At 39.4% G+C, this 24546-nt stretch overlaps 1 protein-coding gene across 3 annotated transcripts in view; it reads right to left on the bottom strand.

Moving 5' to 3' along the window:
• ZBTB20 (zinc finger and BTB domain containing 20) overlaps window positions 1-6010 on the bottom strand; it is a 465440-nt gene extending 459430 nt beyond the window's left edge. For all 3 annotated transcript variants that reach the window (XM_064466348.1, XM_064466339.1, XM_064466328.1), the window contains exon 1: window positions 5698-6010. The gene's annotated coding sequence lies outside the window, so the exon portion shown is untranslated. The remainder of the gene's footprint in view (window positions 1-5697) is intronic.
• Between the last annotated feature and the right edge of the window lie 18536 nt (window positions 6011-24546).

Raw genomic sequence — 24546 nt, 5'->3', positions numbered from 1 at the left:
TAACTTTCTAGCCAGAGAGAAAGGCATATGGATCTCTAGGGAGGAAAGATAAATCAATAATTAACTTTCAGTCAGCTGAAGGGACAACTCTGAAGTCCATAAGGCAACTTTCCCAGCCCTGCTTTTGTATCCTCAAGGGACTGATTGCTCTTCCAGCTATTGATGATTTTAGAAGGAAGATATTAGAAAGCCTGTCTTTTAGCTGGAGAAAAAAAAAAAAAAAACACCAAAAAACCAACACACAACGACAACAAAAAACACCCAAACCCAACCCAAAAGCAAAAAACATCAGTGGACCAATTTCCATGCTGTATTTACCTCAGAATCAAATGGCACACTATACTTGCCTGCATTTTTAGCTCTACAACAATCCCAAGATAAATTTACTACAGAAGCGTAACATTAAGAGGTCATCTACAGGTGTGACTTACAAAATGGCATCACTTCTGCCCTGCAAAGGATTTTTCATGGGTGCACTGCAGAGGGTCAGAAGCATTGTCCTTTCAGGTTTCCTTTCCTCTTTGCTGTGGTTACCAACTGTCTTTAACACAGACTTTGATAACCACCAATTCGATACTAGCTCAAACATTCAGGAAGACCATATGGGTTTTGGTTCACCCTTTGCACCGTCACTTATACTTGTGCAAACGGACATAATATGCTACCTAGGGGTCCATGTCCACTCAGTTCAGAAAAGCACACGGAAAGGCAGATGGCACGAGGCACTGAAGGATGAAGACCTGAAGACACTGCCAGTGTTTGAATTAGGTAGGACTGGTTTCTGCTAGAATACCTATCTTTCATAAAAGATGCTGAGGAGCAGTACCTGATAACAAGTACAGCACAAGCTGCAAATCTGCCCTCCATGGGGCTGGCCAGGCAGGTTGTTGCTGATGGGAAGAGACCACCTCCTGGCACGAAAGGATTTCAGCCTTTGTGCTCGCTTCGTCTATGGCCTTTCTTCCCAGAGTGCCACCTAGTGCCAACTCGGTCAGCAGCTCGCTTTTCTGCGAGGGGGACACCTGCCCCATCAAGAAACAGGCTGGGGCCCTCCACACTCATTTCACCAAAGCTAAACCCCAGCTGTCAGAGGGACAGTAGTTGTTTCTTTAAAGACAGCTTTATCCTATTAGCCCCATTTCCCACTCCTGTATTTTAACTGCTTCAAGATACACAGTCTTCACTGCACGTGATAAAAACTGAACTTTTTTCTTCTTGCAAACCTCTGGGATGCGTAGCCACCCTCCCCATGGCACCGACAGCCCTGGCTGCCCCAGCGCCTATGGACGAAGGCGACGGTGTGCGTCCCCATGCCACCAGTGACTATTTCAGAAGACCTGTCCGCAAAGAGAATCCGCCAGTGCCGGGTGGTCAAAATGCTGTTATAGTGCACGATGGCACTGAAGGATTAAGTACAAAAATGTACGGAAACATGAAAGACATAGGCAGTAATCATTCCGAAATGCCAGTTTCCTCTCAGAGGAGAATTGGATCAGCGCCATTAGAACTAAATATTAACTTTTAAGATAACTAACAACCAGGAATATAGGCAACACCATCAAAGCAAAAACCCTTCTGGACAAAAGCCTTTGCCTTTATTCGCTCCTCACTGAAAGTCTGATGCATCTGTGAAAATCTACTCAGATTAAAACTGTACAGATACTACAAAGGTATCTCAAAATTTGGTGTGTGGTCAAACACTACTCTCTACCAAGAGAAACCTGGATTATTGGCATAGATAATTAAAAAACCAAGTTATTTTTTCACAGTTGATATTGTTTGTTTACTTTCTGAATCTTCTTGGGCCAAACTAACAAGACCAGTGAAGTCCATTTCACTTTGATTTGCCATTATTTTCCCTCTGCAGCAGAGTCTGAATGGCAGACTCTACAGAGGGAAGAAGCTATTGTTTAAAAATAACTATTTCCAGTGCATTTTTTCATTTAAAAAAATATTTGGATTTTCTAAAAGTTTTGCTTAAAAAAAAATAATCTAAGTAACTTGAAGTTAAATATCAGTGTTTAATTTTCCATTAACATTTATGAATCTCTTTCAGTAGACGCTCTTCACCATACGGATCTCAGTGTAAAAAAGTCCTATAAAAAGAGACAGGAGTGAAACCAACTGAAATCTATAAGGCCACAGCATGCCATCAATTTCTAAACAGAACTCCTATTCAAGTAATTCTGCTTAAAACATCGCATGGCCTGCAAAAACGAACAGGGTTTTCTTGAAATTATTTAAATAACAATTTATCTAAGACTGTAATATCTCTTGTATGGGATTTGTAAGCCATCCCACAGAATTCTCTAGCAGGGGACACTGTTCCCTATTTACATCAAAGTTTTAAATAAATAATATTACAATTTTTTTAATTTTCTGCAGCTGTTTTCCCTTATGAATAAGCTGGGCCTATGAAGAAAATATGAAAATAGAAAAACTGCAAGTAATATTTATAATAATGATATATCCAACTCAGGAAATTGCTGCAACTGCCTTTATCAAAATAAACAAGATTGATATTTTTTCCTCCTTTAAGAGAAAAGCAAAATCCTCCACTATTAAAATTAATCTGACTTGGTATTTGTTTGGTATTTGGATTTGACTGTCTTGTATCCAGTTTTTGGTCCTGTTTAAAAAAAAAAAAAACCAAACAAAAAAAAAAACACAACACAAAAACATATACACAAAAAAACCCTACAGCGTTGCTTTTCGTCTCACAGGAGTGAAAGAAGCATATACACACGCCATTCAGCCCAAAATTACTCTAGCTACAGGGCATGGCAAAGCATGAAATAACTGCTCCAGAGCACTTCCTCATGTGGGTGTGTTAGATAACTGTCTGCTCCAAGGCTAAAATAAAGCACACTGTGACCCAATCAACACCACGAGCTCTGCTCCGCACAGCTGCCCGGGCTGCGAGCATGGGAACCCAGAGCACCCCACGCTGCCCTGCGCACACCGCTCGCCAAACTCGGACCTACCCCTCTGGCCAACAGGCTTGACGCTCCCCGAGTTCCAGCTACAGCATCATATGCCGGATTTAAGTTTACTTAGGCATACTTTACCCTTTACTGCTGTATCCAGATTGCAAACGGACTTTGTGCTAAGTTTTTTTTTTTTTTTCTTTTTGCTAGAATATACTTGGGGTTCAAAGGAAATTAAACCCTCCTAGTGAAAAAGTTTTTAAGATTAAAAAAAAAAAAGAGATCTTACTGGCTATTGACAAATGTTTCTCCTACTCCAACTCGCCTCCTCTGCTCGAATTCTTCTCGCCTGGGGTTTTCACAAAATGAAGAGGTATCTTGTAGTAATTTTTAAAGTTTTTCAAAAATGTTAAGATGAGGCTAGGCTTCTGCTAAATGTACGCGCAAGAATCCTGAGGACAGGTCCACGTTCTTTCCCACAAAAAACCTGGGCTGCTGAGGAACGTACACCTGCCCTGGTTCAGGAGAAAATGACAGGTGCCTGAAAACCCACCCATCCCACGAGGGGGCCGGCCGCTAACGCTCCAGCTGCATCACTCCAAGCTGACCACCATCCAAAGGCATCAGCTACTCTACATTTAAGACCCCTACATTTTTGGCATAACTTCAGCATCCCCTCTATGCCCAAATCTGAGTTTCAAAGCTTGAGATTCAAACTTTAAGATGGAAGGAAACACCTTGCTACAGTTAACAGGTCGTTTGAAGCAACAAACACATTTAAAGTCTATCAGCAAAATATTTATTTAGAAGCTTGAATAAAAAGGAGGGAAAAAATAATAGGAAGCAACGAATGTCATTCCCCAGCTAACAGATGAGCCACCAATTCTTGGCAGACTGATATATAAAACCTTGAAAAGTTTCGCTCAGGTTCTGGAAATAAAGCTGCTAATAAAATGGAGCAAGTAGTTTCTGTAGTTGCAGTGCCAGTGAATAGATCTGCTGCTTTGGATTTCAATTAACTTAGTTTGTTCAGCGAGGAGGCACTTCTGTTGAAACTGGGGAGTCGTAAGTTAAAGGACAGCTAAAAAAAAAAGCCCCAAACAACTGCAGAAAAACCTGTTGGCAGCGAAAGTTCTCTCTGGCTGTAAAATAATGGATTTTTAAGAAACATTTCAAAGGATTTGAAGGTTTTGGAGAATCTCCTAGGCAGTCCCAGGTGGGTAAGGAATATTGCATTATGGACTTCTTTGTGCTAAGAGGAAGGCCTAATGCATGTTTTTAAGAAGTCCGCCTCTTGCTATTAAATAAATAATTTTCTATTAAAAAAGGTGATTGTTACTGTTAAGAGATCTCCACTGATCAGCGTCCATTTTATATAATTACTTACGATTCTCCAGAACATTTTATGTAACTCACTTCCACTATCTCTTTTCTTTTTTTTTCTTTTTTTTTTTTTTTGTTACCAGCAGAGTAGCAGTTTTACTCTCCAACAGAAATGACAGGAGCTCAGATAAAAAGACCATTTCAAAAGGATCAATTTAAGCAGTCTTTAGAACCCATGATAAATCTGGGCTCCAAAAACCCGACAATGCTAAATGGGCTATGAAATGCATCACAAATCCCTCCCCAGAAAAAAAAAAAAAAAGAAAAAAAGAAAAAAAAAAAAGAAAAAAAAAGATTAATTCCGAGAAAAGCTTCAACGTTTGAAATTACAAATAAGCAGCATATTTGTGGAATGAAAAACGGTAAATAAATAGTTACTATTTCTGGACAAAATGGCTCGATAGATTTCATAATTTGCCACCACTGTAAAAAATATCTATTCCCTTCCCCCCTCCCTTCCCCGGCAGTACACACGGAAACACAAGCATAACCATGCATAAAGTGAGAGGGTGGGGGGCAGCCAAGGATACAAACTCCCTCTTAGAAAGTTTGAATTCTTATTAACCCAGTGATGCCTCCATAACGTTACATTAGATCAGCAACATAAAAGTTGGAATATACGTCTCCTTTCTTCCTAGCAAAGGAAACTGGAAAAATACTAATAATGAAAAATAGACGTTAAAAATATCCAGGGGAAAAAGTACATGTACAAAAACCAAAATTAACCCCCTCCGCCCCCACAGCAAAACAGACAAACAGCAAAATCTCCAAATAAAAATCCTGTCAGGAGGAGTGGAACCTGCTTTCTCTTTTTTTTTTAAGCTTTTATTTACTGTATGCCAAGCATGGACTTTAAACTTACAGTGTGCATATATATATAGAAAACAAAGAAGGAGAGTCACCGTTAACCCTGGTCACCGGCATTACAGCTAAAAGTCATTAGCAAATACTAATAAAGCCCCATTTAGCAGTAAATAAGGAGAACGTGATATATGGACGGACAGATGGAACTGCATAAACAGAAAAGAAAAAGCAGAGAGACCCACAAACATACGGAGAGGGCTGTTTTAAAAGAGTGAAAGGTATTGATTTACTTGGAACTAGTGTTGGAAAACAAACGTATTTGTTTCCTTCGTGATTAAAAAAAAAAAGTAATTAAAGTGAATCATAAGGGGGCACACCCTTAAATAAGTAGAAGGGGGGAAAAACATTTGTAGAGGGTAAGGCCTTCTATAGATGTTCCGAATTTTAAGCTAGCAAATAGGTCTGGCAAACTTACATCTCTAAATTAAAAATCGAGGGGGGGGGGGGGAATAAAGAAGTGCTGGTGGTTTAAGGAGAGCAGAGGCTTTATTCTTTTATTTTTTATAAAAGTTGACTGGCCTACCTTGTTCCCCAGTCCTCAGTTTGTCTCCTCATAGTCGCTGTCTCCCTGGAAGTACAGTGTGAGTGGTAATGACTGCCTGCCTCCCTAATGAGTCCATTTTCCTGCTCTTGATGTTGTGTATATACACACACTGCAACCTACCTTACAAACCACAGAGACGGGAAAGGGAGAGCGAGGGAGCGAGAGCGAGCGGGAGCGAGCGGGAGCGCGAGAGACAGGCAGGGAGAGGGAGCGAGGGAGCGAGAGAAAGGCGCACACAGACAAAGCCCTCCTACCAGACAGCAGACAACCCTCCTTCCCCTATCTAGCAAAATACAACTCGGCTAATGCAGCAACAGGTTCAATGCTGCCAGGCTGAGGCAGCGTAGAAAAGGTACTCGGGGCTGAGCAGGCTTTCTGGCAAATAAACAGTTTAGTGCCGCCTGGCTCCACCTTTCTTATTTATCTTACAGGATGTTGGAATGCATTGTTTCAGACGGTCCATATAATTACCATAAATACATTTTTTTTGGTGCGTATTAGCATGAAGCGCCGAAACGTATCAGCCATTCTGCTCCGTAACCTTATAGCTTTAACACATGCGGGGAAGGTGTAAACATATCTCTCTTGACAGGCAGACTACACAAAGCCCACTGATGATTTTAAAGTCATGACATCTCTCGGGAAAGACGCTCCTGAAGATAGGTTTCCCCAGACAATAGGGGAGCAGGGAAAATTGATCTTGATGAGGAAGAAGTCTTCCTAAGGGACTGCTTGGTAAACAATTGAAAAGAGAGGGCTATTCTCCCCAGCATTCCCTCCCTTCAAAAATATATATTGGGAAGCTTCTACCCCTACAGCTATAATAATGTGCTGTGCTTATGTCTGAACAGGTGCAATGCATATAGTACATGGTGTTACAAGGACAGAAATAAATCTCTCAAGTAAAAAAAAAAACATTTTCCCAGTTGCAAACAGGCCAAGGTTATTTAAAATATCGGTCTAATTTGAAGAACGCTCCCCCTGCTCCCTACATTTTTTTGCTGGGGGGAGCGGGGGGGGCTAGAGGGAAGGTGTGAAGGGGAGGCAGAGATGGGAAAATCAATACACATAACCAGTTACTAGATTTTTATTTTTACAATATTCTGACATATCTGGAGAAGATACATGCTGCTTCTGAAACAATTTTCACTCAGCCCTGCCTCTCACCACATGTAAACTTACACTGTCACAAAAATTCTGTTAATTTTGACAAATACAGGCATGTGATAGTAGCAAGAGCAAGAAGACAAGATTTTGTAGACAAAGGTTCTCCAATAACTTAAGAACTTTAACTGGGTCCAAGTAAAAAAAAAAAAAAATTAAAAAAAAGGTTAAGTGATATTCCCAAGGTTATGCTGCAAATCAGTGGAAAGACAGATGAGAACCCATATCTCCTGATGCTTAACACAGAATTTGCCTGGAGCAACTCATACCAACCTAGAAGTTAAGTGTCCTGTCTAAGCCAGTTGTGTAGGCTCCCTCTATTGTCGGTGGAGAGACAGGCACCTCCCAAAAGCAATTCATCCCAGCTTTCCCTCTCTCCCTCCACTGGGCAGGGAGCCTACACAACTAGATTAGGCTAGGCAGCTAGCTTGTAGTTGGCTAAAATTAAGGCAAATGAATCTCACTTTTGATCTAAAGCTCTATTACAACATCCTGCTTCCCAAAATACATTTTTATTATCGCATTTATTATTAGGCAATATATGCCTAAATTGCAGTGATCGAAAAGGGATAGCCTGCTGACTAAAAGAGACAGGTAAACTCCCTAGATTCATGGATTTGTACCCTCAGGCTGGCTGGGTATTCATGAATCACACTGTCTTTATAATATTAACCAGCCGGGTGACTGGTGAATTTGATTAGTTTTGTTCACTGGTAGCTGCTACACATTTTTGTATCTCGCTTATGAACATTTTGTTTTCATCTAGATGTACAGTAAATACAGAACGATTTAGTAATTTTTTTCAAAAGGTTAATTTTCATTAGTTTTTTCATCAAAACACAGCCTTTCTGACCTTAGGGTAAAATACAAAGAGTAAAAAGCTCTATTAGGTGACTTACTTCAACTCCTTCTGTAATATGTAGCTACATACACACCTGGCATACGTAGAGGCAGCTCTGCAAGTCACTCCAAATATATATTGCAAAAATTTAACCCTATTACATATTTACTTCTCTAGACTTTATGACCACATTCACCTTATCAAAGGGTATGTAAGGTCAGGAAAGCAGAAGCAGCATTTTGAAGCTTTGCTTATAACTGTGGTAACTTGATCTGGCCATGTATATATCAATTGACCGCTCACTGCCTCAGTTTTTCCATCTGTAAAATGGACTCAGCTAGTTCCATGAGCAGATGGTACCATAAATATATGAAGTGCTTCATCTTCCTACCTCAGCCTGGCATCTCTCAGAGTTTTATGATGGAGAATATTACGGGAAAAATATAAATACTTTATCAAGGGGATCTGTATCAAAGCCAGCTGGTGAAAAAATCACAAGATTATATATACTTCTATTCCATTCAAACAGTATGAATAGTCTCTGAATTTAAAATTTTAAAACTAGATCTACACCAAAACGAGGATATCAGGTGTAAGAAGCTCTTAGTACCCTGGAACATTTGACCCTAAACTGACATTCATTCCTCAGCCCTACCTACCCTATAAACACAAATCTGAAGAGAGATTCAAAACGTACCAAGTTTAGATAAAATACAGATTTGAACCCTTCAAATTTAACAGACATGCAGGATTAAATCCAAGCACTAAGTCAAACACTTAAGTTCAAACAGCATTCAGATTTTTCCATGGATCCAGATCCAAAAACTCTAAGTTGGGAGGTACCTAGATCCTTGCTTCCTGTTACTTTCTAGAAAGGTCATGTATGTATCTGAACATGGATTACAGGTCAAATGCCTTCATATTTGAGGAAGCCTGAATCTCTGCAAGAATGCTAGAACTGGGCGCAATTCCATCCAGCACTTAGACCAGACCTAAACCGGAACCCAAACCTACTCTTTCCAAAGTTGCATGGGGTTTGTGTACATGCAAAACTGTAGAACCAAAACCAACCACTTTCAAACCTTGAGACTGTTTGTAAGCAAATATGAAGTAGATTCCAACGTAAGCTACTTTTGGCCCTCAATCAGAAATGAATCCAATTAGCCATAATCTTTATAAAATCTAAGTATCTTTCTGATATGACTGATAAACCCTACAAGATGTGATCTGTACAACTGGATCCTTGCCTGCAAGTCTTTCTAAATGGATCCAAACCATCAATGGCCCAATGCTCTGTTGTCTTATTTGTAAGACATTCAGTCTACCTAAACCATACACAAAGAGCATAAAAAAATCCTGAGTGATGCAACTGAATGGAGAATCCTGATTTAATAATGTTTTGCCAACATAAAAACGTTTGCTATTTGCTTGATTCAAAACGCCCGATGAGAGCCCACTCGCCATCACGCCACATTCCTGTCAGCCGGCAATTCCTCCGCTCCATTACAAGAGCAGGTCGATGGCTATGTACTTGGTTCACTTGAAGGAAGAGGAAAGAGGACATGTAACTGCTGACGGCTTTCCGCCCTGTCACAGGACTGGACACACACTGCCATGTGATGGTGAGGGAGTGACACAGCAGTCACATGGCAGGCCTATGCTTGCCAGGCAACAGAACAGGCAAGCGAACTCTTGTCACGTGCCCAGGAGCGTACCCCTCCCATGGCAGAGACACAGAATTTTAGTTATGCCACACATGGGGTCACCCCACGAGAAAGAGGCTGGAACAGAGGGCTCCCAGCCGTCTTAGTAAAAGGCTGCATTATCCATCCTGAATGCAAGAACAGGCAATGCTGGTCTACAGAGTAGACGATACTTCTGGTTTTCTTCTTCTGTAAACTTGTCTTCTCGGTTCAGAGTTAATCTCTAACAACTGCCATCAGGGAGGCAAGGGAGCTCCAACCCCTCTAGCAAAGCCTTAAAAAGAATGAAAAAATTACTAGCACCATAAGGCAGGTGGAAAATTCTGGTGCTTGGCGCAGCAGGGACCCCAACTACAGTTCTCCCAGGGAGCTGCAGAGCCCTAAAAACACCCTGATCTTCAGTAGTAACGGGGGATAGGAAAAAAAATGAAACTGTCAACCAGAACTGTGAAAGTCTTTGTTGCAAATGACAAGATTCTGTATGATGGACGAAGGTGCTTCAGTGCCAAGTAACATATTCTATACTGCTCTGGTCTTTCCTCTCCTTTTTATGTTACCAGGCCCACCAACATGCTGAGTTTAGACATATCTTGTTGTCAACTACAACTGGAAAAGGAGTCATGGCATCATATAATCATGTAGAAGACTAAGAGCTACTACTTCCTTTGGAAAAAAAGAAAAAAAAAAAAACAGACCTCAAAGACTGGCCTCTTAGCATATATCTAAGGGCTGATTTTCAAATTGTAAAGAAATTTAAGTGGGACTGACTCCTTGAACTGGCTGGGTATCCCGCCCATCCTTGTGGTGGGTTAACACACTGGTTTTGATGTACTCCACATACCTGCCCTACGACAGTTCCATCAGTGCCTTCAGGGATCTCCTCTTTACTACAATCCCAGGAACTGTTCTTAGAAACCAGGCTGGTTTAACACCATACTGGTGTTAAAAATCTCAGGCAAATTTCTGTCGCAATTCTCTTTCAGATGGTATAGGCAGGACCTAGAAACACTCAGAGCAACATGTCTGAACTTGATTGCTTCCACTTAGTCCCCTTCATCCCATACGCAGATCTGCTAGACTCCCTGGTACATCACACCGTCATGTTGCCAGCCCAACAGGATTGGTGATTCACATTTCTCTACTGGTATCCTGCAGTGTCTCTGCAACTTTGTTCAAACGTAATGAGAAAGATGCCAATTAAAAAAGCACGAGAGTCCTGCAGCGTGGCAGGCTGATTCAAATTAGATACCTGTATGAAGTGATTAAAAATAGGTTTTCTAAACCTGTAGATAACAGGAGGACAGTATGTTTGATTTACATCAGCAGGGGTCAACAAAAATGTAGAAGAACCACACAAAAGCTCTTTATCCCTGCAGATTAACTGGTGAGGATGCTGAGGACAGAAGGAGAAAAATACAGTGCGCTTCTGGTGTCTTTCAATATGCAAAGAATCTCAATTGTTCTCCCATTTCAGCAGTCATTACTTACTGCCAGACCTCCAAGTAAGTAATACTTTCCTTTAATTTAGCAACTTTGATCCCTCATTCCATAGTTCAGTTGCACATACACATTAACAAATCAAATCTCACAACTTCCTTTGGCAAAAAGCTACCGTCATTCCTGTTTTACAGATAGTAAAAACTAAATGGAAAGAGTTAATCACTCTGTAGAGGATAGAAGTGAGATTGGGATGTGAGGCTTTCCTGATCAGAAGTTCAGGCTATGCTGCCTCTATGGATCAGGCTCTCAGACAGCCCAATTGATTGGCAAGACTGGGGCACACTTGCTGAACCAGAACTGCCTTTTCCAATGTTGTTTGTTGCCTTTTTTTAATCCCGCAATGTCAGATGCAAAGCTGACATGTCTCCAGCAGTTTCAATGGATTTGTGAAAATTTGTCCACAAGTAATATGTACCATAAATAAAGTACCATAAATGCCCACTCTCTTTTAGGATGAAACTACCAGCACTTTGGTAAAGGAACACTTCGCACAATGACTGCACCCTTACAGCCCTTAGGCCTCTTTGTACAAAGGCTGCGAAATGGTGTTTCCACTGCATAAAAATCCATGTCAGATACAGCATTACTCTAGTACTGTGTTGAGTAAATACTGCTGCTACATCAGTAAACTGTGACAGCGAGATCTAGGCAATGTACGAAATTTTGTCCCAACAAAGCCAATCCCTTGCTTTTATACCCATCAACAGTGGTGTGTATTAACCACCACCTACAAGGACTGAGAGTCCTCATAAAACAAACTCCAGAAGATCAGTATCAGACCAACACACCATTTTCCTATTCAAAGACCAAAACCACAGAAGAAGTCCTCAGACTCTCACGTGCTTCATCCCCATCTCCCCATTACACATACACGCACACTCGCTTGGGATGTTTACGCATTAGCTTTCTGTCTGGAATATGTAGATTGTGTTGTAATTATTTAACACCTAACAACCTGACATTACGTATGTGGTCTTGGCTATGTATGTGTTCATTCTCTCCACTTACAGAGTGCTGGGATATTACCTTTATTTGCATCGGCAGGCCATTTGTGACCAATATAGTTGTTGAGCTAACATGCAAAGTCCTCATCCAAGCTGTGGAGTTACAATGGAATTGGATCTCATTACACAGCCTACTGCATTGTATGGTGCACCCTCTATGATATAACTACATGGTTCCCAAAGGTTACCTATAATTCAATTATAGAGAGTCACGTTGCAGTTCAGTCAACAATTAAGGACTAGAAATTTGATGATTTGCTTACGGAAATCCATACTGGATCCATCCCAAACTGAACAACAAATTGCATAATGTAGTGTCACCATCTGAAAAGAGCTATGGTAACAAACAAGTCAGGACCCACATCTATCACCCTCTTCTACCGGATAACTAGGATGACTATCAAAGATTTCTGGTTTTGTCCCAGAAAGTTAGGGAGCATGCAGGAGGATTTGATTGCTGTCGTAATAATTGCAGATGGTTATGACATGAACCACAGTGAAAATGCTGAAGCTCTTGGTGGCCATGACTTCACTTTTACCCTCTTTAAATAGTCAGAAGAAAAACCCAACCCAACAAACCACACCAAAACAAACTTCTGCAACTCTAGGGACTGTCACATCAGTTGACATGCACTAAGTTTATCATAAATGAAGATCTGATCTAGATGGAAAAAAAGCGAGTGGCATCACTAGCAATATATTGGAAGCTGTTATTTGACCCTCTGGGTGCAACTGAATATTTTCACAAGCTTATGAGCATAAATCCATTCTACCTGGAAAATACGTCTGTCAGCATTTTCAAACATGCTACTCTTTCAAAAGGTAATGATCTTCTAGTTTAGAATATCACATCTGAGAGTATTGCCCCCCAAATTAATAGCGACTTCTGGAAAAATAAATTGCATTTTTGTTTTTAAGCGTATCAGATGTACAAAGACAGAAATTCCATACTTTAAATAACTTTTATTTGATTGACTAAAGTGGACAAAAACATCTCTACAGAAAAGAGCCAAACAGTGTTGAAAGTTCAAACATCCAAAAATCTTGAGTAGGCCCTAAAAATTATGCAATGGTCTTAAAAGCCAGGGAATTTTTTTTTTTAATCTCTATTATGCTCCCAAGTACTTTTTAAAGCTTTTCTATAGAATTTCTGTATCTATTTTCTTAAAGCTAAGGCTATATGACCAAGACAAAAAAAAAAAAAAAAATCATCACAACATGTACAATAATGCTGTAATATCTGAAAGGAGCAATACTAAGTGTCATTATTAATCTAATACTTCCCCATGCATGAAATCCCTTTGGCTGACGTAGGATTATTCTGCTCAAACATAGGCACTGTGTGAAGGTTCCTATATATGATCATTCTCCATGTATTCTAGGCAAGGGGAAACCAATGTATTTACCAGGCAGACTGGAGTTGTAAGTTACTGAAAAGGCTGGACTCTTTCTCAGAGCTGTGTGGCTTTGCATCACACTTTTAAGCAGCTCAGCACAAAATTTCACCTTAGGATCCAGGTTCAGATGGCCCAAATTCCTGCTAAGTCCCCACGCTTAGGGTTTCTGGATATATGCCCTTAAAATCCCACAAAGAGCCAACAGAAAATATCAGGCACAGGCACTTGGAGGTGTTTAGGCCAACTCACCCTGACCTGGGAGTATATAAAAGTACCTGATTCTGTTCTGGGGTAAACTAAATATTATAGAGGCCGTGGTGTAAAGAGATGGAGATGAGTAAAACATTAAACAAAGGTTTATCCTTTTTAGTCCAAGAAGGCCAGTCCAAGAAAAACCTTAACTGGTGACCTCTGTATCAAACATGCAAGAAACACTAGTAGGGATGCAACCATTTTACTAGCACTACCACCACCAAAATTGGGTAGAAAAGTTTCACTTTCACAAACCTTGATTATCTATAGACTACTTCAGGGGGATTATTTTTTTGTGTAGGTGGGCAGGATTCATCATCTTCGAAACTTCTAATCAAAGATGTTTCTGAAGAATAAAAACCTAGATGTACTAGCTGTAATAAAGAAAAGGAATGTCCTGGTCTGAATATTTTTTTTACTTTATATAAGGTAAGTTCTCCTAGAAAAACTAGGTAAGACTGGTTCCAATTAGTCCTTTAGTTTTAGCCTAAAGGAAATTATTTTTGGATAATCTCAACACAGTTTGCTCAGCTGTTTTAAAGAACACATTTAGAGGTGCATTTCGTTTCCTGAAATATTAATTGAAATTCATTTTTTAAGGAAAAGATGAAAGAGTTTATTATTTAAAGCCCAAGAAATTAAAAGCAAAAAGTTGTATTAACTTCAACTTAAGCCCCAAGTCTTATTTTACACAAGAACAGAGATAAGAGCCTTTCTTTCAATCAGACCTATCAAAAATTGGAAGATCTGGTGAGGTTAGTGGTGGTGGTAAGCCTGACAGATATGAGCTTGGGTATCCTATAGACAAACAACTCTTTTATTTCACCTGTATTTGAACAAAAGGGTCTTTTATTACAGAACTAGAATGTACAGAACAAGGTGGCATAATATCTTCAAAAATATATAATGGAAACAAAATGTACCGACTTCAATGCTACTGTTCAGTCAGGTTTTGTAGCGAGCCCCTGTCAGATACTATTTTATGGTCGAAGGGCTCCTTTTTTATAACTTTCTTTGCAATTATTAGCTAGGACTGTAATATTTGGTATTGCTACCAAGATGGTCTACGATTATGTAATGAGAGATCCCCTTTGCAATATCTGTGCAATTAGGCATAATTAAGTTTGTCAGAGGAACCTTAATTTCCTGATTTTTGAGTAAATAAAGAATCAATGTTAATATTGCACTAATCAGTACCAACTAACATTTAATCTGTTTTGTTTCAAAATCAGAGGTCACATTGTGAAACTGTTTGATACGATGCAATGAAAAACACCCGACAAAATAAACAGAAGTTGGAATAAAGATAACTTTACTGGTACTTTGCTGTGCTGTCCCTACTGTTCCATTTGTTGAGTTGTCCAGAAGCCAACAAAATACCGGTAAGAATCAGGATACAAATATGACTTTAAGTACTCTCTGTTGTGGTCTTGGAACGAATCGACATTTGTTTTTACCGCACTGTGATAACATCACAGCTGTTAGAATCATAAATGCCAGGATACCTTAAAGCTTTCTGTTTCAGGAACAAAGGTACTACCACTACAGCTATTTGAAAGTCTCGACGAGCTTCAGTACACCATTTGTGGGCCAGGCACCAAGCAAGAGACAAAAATCATGTCTGATAGAAATCCCACAAAAATATCAATCTATACATCATGCATCCATCCAACTGAGTAAGTAAAACTGAGTTTCAGTCTGGAATTCCTAGGGATTCATATAGTAAAGCTGTAACACACCATGAGAAAATCACTGGGGATTACCCGATGTGGGCTTAGGGGGAAAACTGGGAGTGCCCTGTTTATGGCTACCTGGTGCAACATATCTATTCTCAGTCACGAGGGCTGGGACTGGCTGTTCAGGCACCACATCCCGTTCATGCATGCATCCAGTGCTGATAATCATTCACAGTTTAAAAATAGGTATGAGAAAGGTAGTCACAGGATTATAATGAAGAGAATTTATGGGGCATTCCTCTCCCAAACTGGTGTTTCAATCTAAACACTACTCTGGGCTCGAGGTATCAAAATGTGACAACAGTGCTCAAGGTCTCCATAACAGGATTATCTCTTTTCTTTTCCTGCCTTATCTCTTGGGGGAAAAAAAAAAACAAACAAAACCACACCACAAAAAACCACAAAACAGTAAAACAGTAAATAGTTTTATATTTAAATGAATGACAATAGTCCTCAGAGTCAGCACAGCTTCGAACATCCAAGACTTCTTGTATTAGGAGTCTGACTGCAAATAACCAAGTGTCAGCTCACATCTACTGCATTCTTTAATTAGAAGCTCACAGTCAAGCAGGCTACGAGCTTTTTACCTCCTAAATTAAAGCTGTACTTTTGGAGCACAAGAAGTCAACCACCAGGGGAAAAAAAGCACCAGTTTACCATACTGCTAAAAGTCAGCTCAGTCTGAACCCTGTCTCAAAATATGAAGGACAAAAATTATACCATTTTTCTGGATAAGCCACAATATAAAAATTTCTATGAGTTTTTGGTGTTAGGTACTTAATGATGTTGGAAGGTCTTTGGGATTATTTCACAGGCTAGTCGTCTGAGAAAAGAAAAGTTATGTGCAAGACAAATGAAACCAAGGAGTTGACTTACAGGCTCTCAGCACTATCCACAAGTCTCAAAACTCAAGATTATCCATCCCTATCTATGCCAAGAGCTCCCTTTCAAAGGAACAAGAATATGTGCTTCACAATAGCTCAAAGGTGTTCAAATCCCTGCAAGATACTAGCACTATATTCCATTCATTTTAATGGAAAATAGATGTCCAAATTCCCAAAGACAGCTCTTTTACCATTGGGCCCAAAGAAACAGATTACATGAAAATACCTTTCTATCACAAGAGAAGACAGGAAAAAAAATTCCAATTAAAACTGATGGAATTGATCGAAGAATGAAAGCCATCAAGGAACAGACAGGCAAAACAGGGAATAAAATAAGGGAAAAGTGCATAAAGTTATCTCATTCCCCTCAAGGAGTATAAAAAACCTTCCTGCAAGACTATAAGAAGGTATTTCCACTTTGTTTTCTAACAGCTAAAGGAAGCGTAGATTAAAGACTAGGAAGCATGTAGAAAATTGTGGCAACGGCAGACCGTAAAGTTGGAAGAAAGACATTGAAACTTAAATTACTCCATTGTCATGATTAAATGGCCAGGAAGCAGTCCAGTGTTTTAGGAGTAGCCATAAGCACCTGTAACTTCATGGATCTGAGTTCGTACTGAAGCCCTTTCGGCTCCAAAAATATTCCTAGCCAATACTGCTTGGGCTAAAAATTAATTTCCCATAGCTGCAGTCTTTAGGCTTACCATAGATATCTGCATCTTCGCAGCCTTAACCTGCTCTTCTTAGCACACCTTCATACTCCAACCACATGCATACATGCTCCCTCCTGCTAACTTTGCCCTTCCGGTACTTGGTTGTCTCACGTGCGCTCAAGACTAGATCAAGCCCTGGGAATTTCTGAGCAGAGCCCTGGACCTAAGACCACCCCTGTGGGGACAAGGAAGTGCTTGGTGGATGAAAAGCAAACCATCCCACACAGTTACCATCCCACACATTCTCCTGCTGTGGCCAGGCTCTCAGCCCACAGAAAGCTTCTTGGAACTTCACCACAGTACCTGAAAAGTGTTCCCACTCTTAAAGGAGTATGTGTACCCCATCTTCGAGTCAATAAACAATTTAAATGAAGTGCTACTTGTGAAACTGATTGCTAATTTTCACTTAACAGCACTACATCTAATACTGCACAGGGAGGGTAATGCTGGCCCATAGATGCATACTACTTTGCAGCCATGAGAGAGATTGAGGGGAAAAAAGCACAGTAAGCTGTAGCAGGCCACTAAATACACCAATGACAAATCTGAACAAAATCAGCACAAATTCTGTGGTACTCATAAATAAGCATACTTCTCTCTTTTTCAGCAACTGCAAGCATCTAAGGAACACTGGCTGTTAGAGAGGTGCTCTTCATGCCCTCCCCTTTAAACACCATTCCAAAACTCACACATATGTTAACTGATGAGGTGGAGCCCCAACAGACAAATCTACATGTGGCTTCAAGAGCAGAAATACATTTGACCCAAGACATCAGGCCTGCATCTGCTGTAACACGAGTTACAGTAGAACTTTCCTCAGCCCCTCACAGTGGCCCCAGGGGAGATGTTGTTACATTTTGCTGCTGTTGCTTATATCTAGTTTGGCCAAGAGTCCATGGATCGTGATAGCTGTATTTACAATTTCAGATACAATCCAGTGGCATTTTTTTATTAGCGCTAACCATTTAGGATCTGCCACTTAGAAATGTTTACAGGAAAATGAATAGGAACATGTGATGCTTAAAAAATTAGGCTAGAATTTCAATCTACAAATAAAAAATTTAAACATTCTAAAACTGAATAGAGAAGTGACAAGAGTACAATGATCTTTGTCCCCCATAAAAGACAGCAAAAACTGTACACTTTTGGCTACCTACTTATATGGGGAACAAGAAATGCTTTCAGGGCCTGACGAGAGAGATGCTGCTAGTTGATGGAATTATTTGTCATCAGATGTTAAAATGAAAGTAATATATGGAATGAGTTTTGAACGTGAGCTTACAATATTTTTAGGATCTAAAAACTGCCATTAAGTAGTCTGAGTATTCTCTAACAAGCATCTAACAAAAGTTTGCTATCTCACTCAGGTTTTCAATCCTAACTATTAAATCCAGAGAGCAGATTTTTTACTCTACTGTTAACATTGAAGATAGTGGAGTTACAAACCGGAGCTTAATGGTTAACACACATAAGAATATTCACCTATCTGACTTCAAGAGAAGTTGAACAAAGCAACAGGAAACAAGCATATACATGTACCAAAGTCATACAAAACCCAAGATAATTCTTTAACAGTATAGTGTAGGCATTGTCAAAAATTGTTCAAGAAGTTAGGATGAATTCAAATCCATCTCAAAAAGTGCAGACAATTCACTTCTGCAGACCCTTCAAGATGAGATGTTCTTTTAAGTGAAACTACTGAAGCAGAACTCTGATGAGTTTGATGATCCTGAAAGTGAGATGTCTTTAGTGCTATCATTATCATTATTAAACATAGCTGCAATGACAATTTAAATCTGTGTTCCAAACCTCCTAGATGCTCTTCAACATTAGACACCTTTGTGTCTTGAAGACCCAAAAATAAGCTTACTAGTTAATTATGCTATAAAGAAAAGCTCTGCTTAACAAGACAGATGCAACCTTATTTTATCTTAATGATATTGCCTTCAATGGAACACAAAAGAAGCAATTGATTGCAATGATTGAAACATTTCTTTCAGAGACTTGTAAATTCAGCTGTCCACTACAAGAATCTCCAAGTGAAGAAACGGCAAAAAATAAAGGAAAAAGTAACAGCATTGAACAGTGACATTAGTGCAGGGTTGGCTAGCTGAATGTGACAAATGACCTCCTCTAATGGGCACGAGCATACAAACAGTGAAATGTACATCCTTGCATGCTGCTATTAATTCTGTACCAAAATGAAAACCACAAATATTGCTGCAGTGTTACCGAAGATACCATCTAAGAACACAGAGAGAAAAACAAAGAGGACATGAGAAAGATGTCTTTATTATTCAGTTAGACAACAAAACCAAAATTGAAACAAGAATGTTTAAAACTCTTTCTTCTGCTTCTAATACACGGCTGCTCAGGGCTGTATTTCAGCCACACTGAGTGAAAAAGTAGCAACCAAACTTTCCCAAAACCGTTCCGTAGAGCCTAAAGACAAAAATCACTCTGCTATCACCAGCAGGCTGGCTAACTCAATTGAAAAAGGAAGCCTGATGTCCCTGGTTCTCAAAAACACTTGGTGTTCCTCTCAGGAACACGTGCCTCTGCGTTTGCATCAACAAGTGTCTTGAAATTTACACTGAGAACAAGAAGGACTTTGATCAAAAAATAGCACACATTTTACTCTGCAAGGAACTTTACAGAGAGGTACTAAATTTACAAAAGCAGTTGAAGGAGGTTTCAGAGGGACTTGACAGATTACAGGCTGATGACACTACCGTTACAGCCTCCGTGGAAATGTGGTTTGATCTAATTAACAACAAAGAACTAGAACCGCTGAAGAACAAAATCAAAAAATTATTCAAAGATGCATGGAAGCTTTCCATTTTGCAGCCACCAGGACTGATTCCAAACACAGATGGATGGAATTAAACCCAGGATAGGATGTCGAGGTTGGGACAGGCACAGAACATATTCCAGATATCTCAAATCTCCTAAGATTAAAAACTGAAGATCCGTATTTTTGGCCTAAATATGTAATTACAAAATGGATTTGGTTGAACACAATTAATTTAATCGTGCAGGTGGAAAATACAGATGTTAAATTAGGGCAGACAAGATGGCTGAACTTAGAAATGCTGGATTTTACAACAGATGCATTGCTGTCCAGCCAACTCGGCATCACTTTTACACATTTTTAGTTTATTCATATCACTTTGATTGAAACTGTGTAATAGCATAGGTGCTAAAATCAAAGAATCTGGTGAAGTGCACTGATATGCAGAGTTAGACATAAAGCCTCGTAGACCTAACTTTTTTCACAGACTACAGAGACCATGAGGATGGTCTGATTTTTTAATTATAGAACCACACGCTTTACATTTTAGATAACGTGCCTTTTTGTGTTTAAGGAATAAATATGCCTGTAAAATAAATCCCATCGTATGTGTGTACTGTTTCAGTGGGTAAAATAGTACATTTGAGTGTTTTCTCTGAGAGGCTTTTGCAGAAATTACCAAAAAAGTCATGCCAGGGAGAAAAATTCAACTCTGATACGTTGGCTGCTGTTCCCACGTACAAATTTTCTCTCCACACCCAATAGAGAACACATACTTCAGCTGAACAATTGCGAGCGTATGTCAGCTATGCCAATATCCTGTGGAAAGTAACAAAAGCCTTTAACTTATGTTTAACTGAGAGAAGTGCATAACTAAGAAAGTTTGTGCCTTAGAATTTCAAGTCAGATTTGGGATTACTGTATTTCCCTCTTTGGGAAGTTGTACGATTACTAATCTTATAATTAAAAAAGTTAATGAGGAAACATGCTAACATCAGATGATTTATGTGCCTATTAATATTACAAGTGTATTGGGAAAAAAAAAAGGGGGGAAAGGAAAAATCCATTGTGTAATCCAGTTCTGATGAAATGCCGGACAATTTTGAGACTGATAAAGTGAGTCACTGCCAACTGACTCAGCATGACAACAGGAGTTCATTGTTGCCTTCGGACCAAAGGAAGCAAGCAGCCAGTTGGTTCAAACTGGATTCTTTCTTTCACTAAAATGTGCTATTTCCACCATCATCTTCTCCTTTCGTGTCTTCCATCAGACCCTCTAGTGCCTCCAGTACATATCGCATTTATTAAGCCCTGCACTATTCAGCTAGCATCAGATACAACACACATTAAGCCCTCAGATGCAGCATGTTACAAAATTAACTTAAAAGGCTGGAATACAGCTCCATTTTTAAGTCCCAGTATATTTATATTTCACATATGGTTTTCGCTAGGCTATTCACAGGGGGGACTATAAAGCATCTCAACATGTGAGGTACTCTTGTAAACTCCACTATGTCCTCAGTTGCACTTACTGTCCTCAGGCATGGGGGATGTTGTACTGCAAGTATTAATACCGATATACGTGCCGCCTGTTACATCCACATCTCCCCCTCCCTGCTTGTAGGTTTGGCAACAGCAGGATGGCTGAATTCAGCTCAAAAACTGGAATTCCTGTTTGTCTCCAAGGCTTTCTGAAGATTGCTTTCTGCCAGGCACTGCAACTTCCCCCGGCACCCTCTGAAGTTAACAAAACAAGGAGAGCTCAGCAGCTCCGACTGGACTCGGGACCCTTCAGAGTGTGGGCGATGGGACAAAACAAAATATACTGCCCCCATCCTTGAGGTCTCTCAGGACTGAAGCTATATGAGAAGGTTTGTTTTTTTTTTAAAATGTTGTAACAAGGTGGAATTATATTGTCAATATACAGGACTGATCAAGAGGAAGGTTCACCTGTTGCACACCATTGTATAAAGTAAACAGAGTAATGTTACAAAATCTGGTTTGTGGCTCTTTTCCTTCAATATGCTCGGATCCCAGTCTCATCAGTTATTATTTTCTGCTTTTCTCACTAAAGCTGCTTCTCCTGAAGTCTGTCAGAAATGCGAAAATCCCTATTTCTCCAAATGAGATTATTAAAGTCTTAAAAGTTTACTGACTTAACTGAAGTTTATGAGAGAATGATGGAAATAAAGTTAAATTATTTTTGAGAAGAAACAAGCAGCAAAAAAGGTCCATACTCATTCAAGCAGCTAAAGCACCCCCAGCCATTTTAACTTTTTAAAAAGCATATTTTGCCAAAAGGAACTATGCCACATCAAAAATCATCGTGCCAGGAGAAAGAAACTCCTCGCAACTGAAGGACAAGATTGGTAATCAAAAAATCTGGGTTATATTCTTGATAACTTGGCAGGTGACTTTGACTAAGTCAGTCCACACCTCTAAATCTGAGTTTATCCATCAGTGCAAGAGGCTACTAATGCTTCCCTATTTCAGGAGGGTGTCTTAAAGCTTAATTAATTGATGTTCATAAAGAACTTAGATTCTCAGATGAGAGGCATCAGAGAACACCAAAGTATTATTAATCTCAGGTGCCAAAAAGCTATCCCTGCTCTTGCATGAAACAGCTCTGAAATATTTGTAATTTCTATGGTAGCAATATCCCCAGTCCAGTTTGCAAATTATGAGAGTTATCCAAACAAAATAAATGTCTGGTCATCAGAGTAAACAAAGACATCATTTTACGAGTCCAATCTAAATTGTAGTGATAATCAATATGAGAATAGCAGTGCCCACAATGAAACCTGTATTAATTATGAAGAGAGTTTATGAAAGAAATTAATCATTATTATGGAGTTCGCTGTAGGAATTTAATAGCATGAGCCAATTCTACATGACTCTTATGATGCTTGAGGTCAAATATGCTGAGTTTGAAATAAACTTTAATCTACTCTGAACTAACTTTGTATAAAAAAAGAAAGCTTCTCATAAGTTCCACAGTACTGCCCAAAATAACAAATCTACTCTACCCCATAAGTGCGTGTGGTCAGATATGCCATCCTGAAAATAGATTCTAATGTCTCTCTTCCCTCTCTCTTTTTTTTTTTGTTTAAATTGGTGCTATAGGAGAATTATATACACCGATAACAAGAGAAAATTAGATATGGGAGATAACCAATATATTTTTAAGCTTACTCTGTATTTTTTTTCTTAAGTAAGCGCCCTTCCAAAATAAACACAGCAATGTTTATGGAAATAAAGAAACAAATTATAACAATTTTAGGTAGCATACCGCAGTCAAATAAATACCATTTTCTAATAAAACAAACTGGGAGAAACCCTAATAGAAGTTAACCCATAGTAAGCAAAACAAAAAGTCAAGAGGCTTTCTGTTCCAAAACCAGAGCTGTTCTTCAGAGCTGAAGAGTCATATCCATTGGTCAACTTCAGTATTAATCAATTAATCCTTTTTGTAAGATTAGAAATTATCTGGGGAGAGGCTATGACTGGAAGTGTTGAAAATGCTCAGTGTTGGCTTAATTCCATCCCCAGTCAAGTCAAGTCCCAGTTGTCTTCAAAGGGAGAAGAGCTCGACTGATGCTGAGAGCTTTTGAAAAGCCTATCCTTTATATTTATTTGCTTTTGTAAAGTTCTTCTTACAACAAATAAAAGCAGGAAGACATAAGTAATGAGCCCATCATATCTCTGAGGTCCACGCACGGCAAGAACTCCATGGGTCAGAAGTGGATGGAGAATTCTCAGGGGGGGTTCTTTTTCGGTTCTTACTTCTGAGCGTGTGCACGTTTGTGAGGGGGAGGAACGTAAGCCATTGGGATGCAGCCAAGTCAAAAAAGGTTGGCTACCCCTACAGGTGCACAGAGAGGTGCAGCTGAAATAGTATCTTATTGCTTTTGCAAAATATGGGATTGGCTATTTTGGAGACTGCTAATAATGTATGCGAAACTTACAGCACTGTCAGTAACAGTTAGGTGTGCAAAAGGAAGAATGAACCCTTAAAATTTTACAAGAATGAACAGTGTCCAATTAAAATAGTCCAAAAGAGCTCAGTGTGAATATTTCTCTGAGCTTCCTTTGTTGATGCCGTAGGATTTCTTTGTAGTTGTACAATTCTGCAAGCTAAAATTCTCTTGGCAACTACAGACTTCCTTACTTCTGATCTCATCATACACAGATGGCTGAGGCTTGTAAAATATTATTAGGGGACGTGTTGGAGTGGCCTGAACATGGGTCACTCCAGCAGCGTAATCTGACTCTAACAATTTCTCTGGACTTGTATAACCTTGAGTCCCGCTGCCATTGTTTCCCAAACTGCAAAATGGGAAGAGAGTCTACCTCCTCACGAAGCAATGAGAACATGTGAGTTAATATACGTACAACTCTATAAAAAAGGAAAAGTGTTACTGCTATTTGGGGAGAGTAAGATAGGGTCATGTGGGCTTCGGTTTTATTCTCTTCTCTGAAACAAACACCGACACAGATATAAATAGTGCCTGCAGAAAAGCAAGGGGTGAACTTTTTTTTTTTAACCAATTTGGAGCTTCTGCATGTAAAGTCTGTTTAGAGGAGATCTGAATAGTTTAATAATTAAACCAAAAATCTTTAGCTCTAAAAGTATTAACATTTACCAGAGTAGATTTTTTTTCAGTGGTGTCATAAATTCACAGCATTTACCCACCAGTTCTGGTTTTCATAACAAGACTGTGGTTTTTATTTTGATCACTGGTTAATTTATTGCTGTGGCACATCATTTTGCTTTTCTTTTGGAGGTTCTGAGGAAAAGTAATTCCTTACAGACACTGTTCAGATGGTATTTTTCAATTAAAAA

The sequence above is a fragment of the Phalacrocorax carbo genome, chromosome 1 (genome assembly GCF_963921805.1).
Source record: "Phalacrocorax carbo chromosome 1, bPhaCar2.1, whole genome shotgun sequence".
NCBI lineage: Eukaryota > Metazoa > Chordata > Aves > Suliformes > Phalacrocoracidae > Phalacrocorax > Phalacrocorax carbo.
Note: the sequence above shows the minus strand (reverse complement) of the source record. Positions and strands in the feature narration are given on the sequence as shown.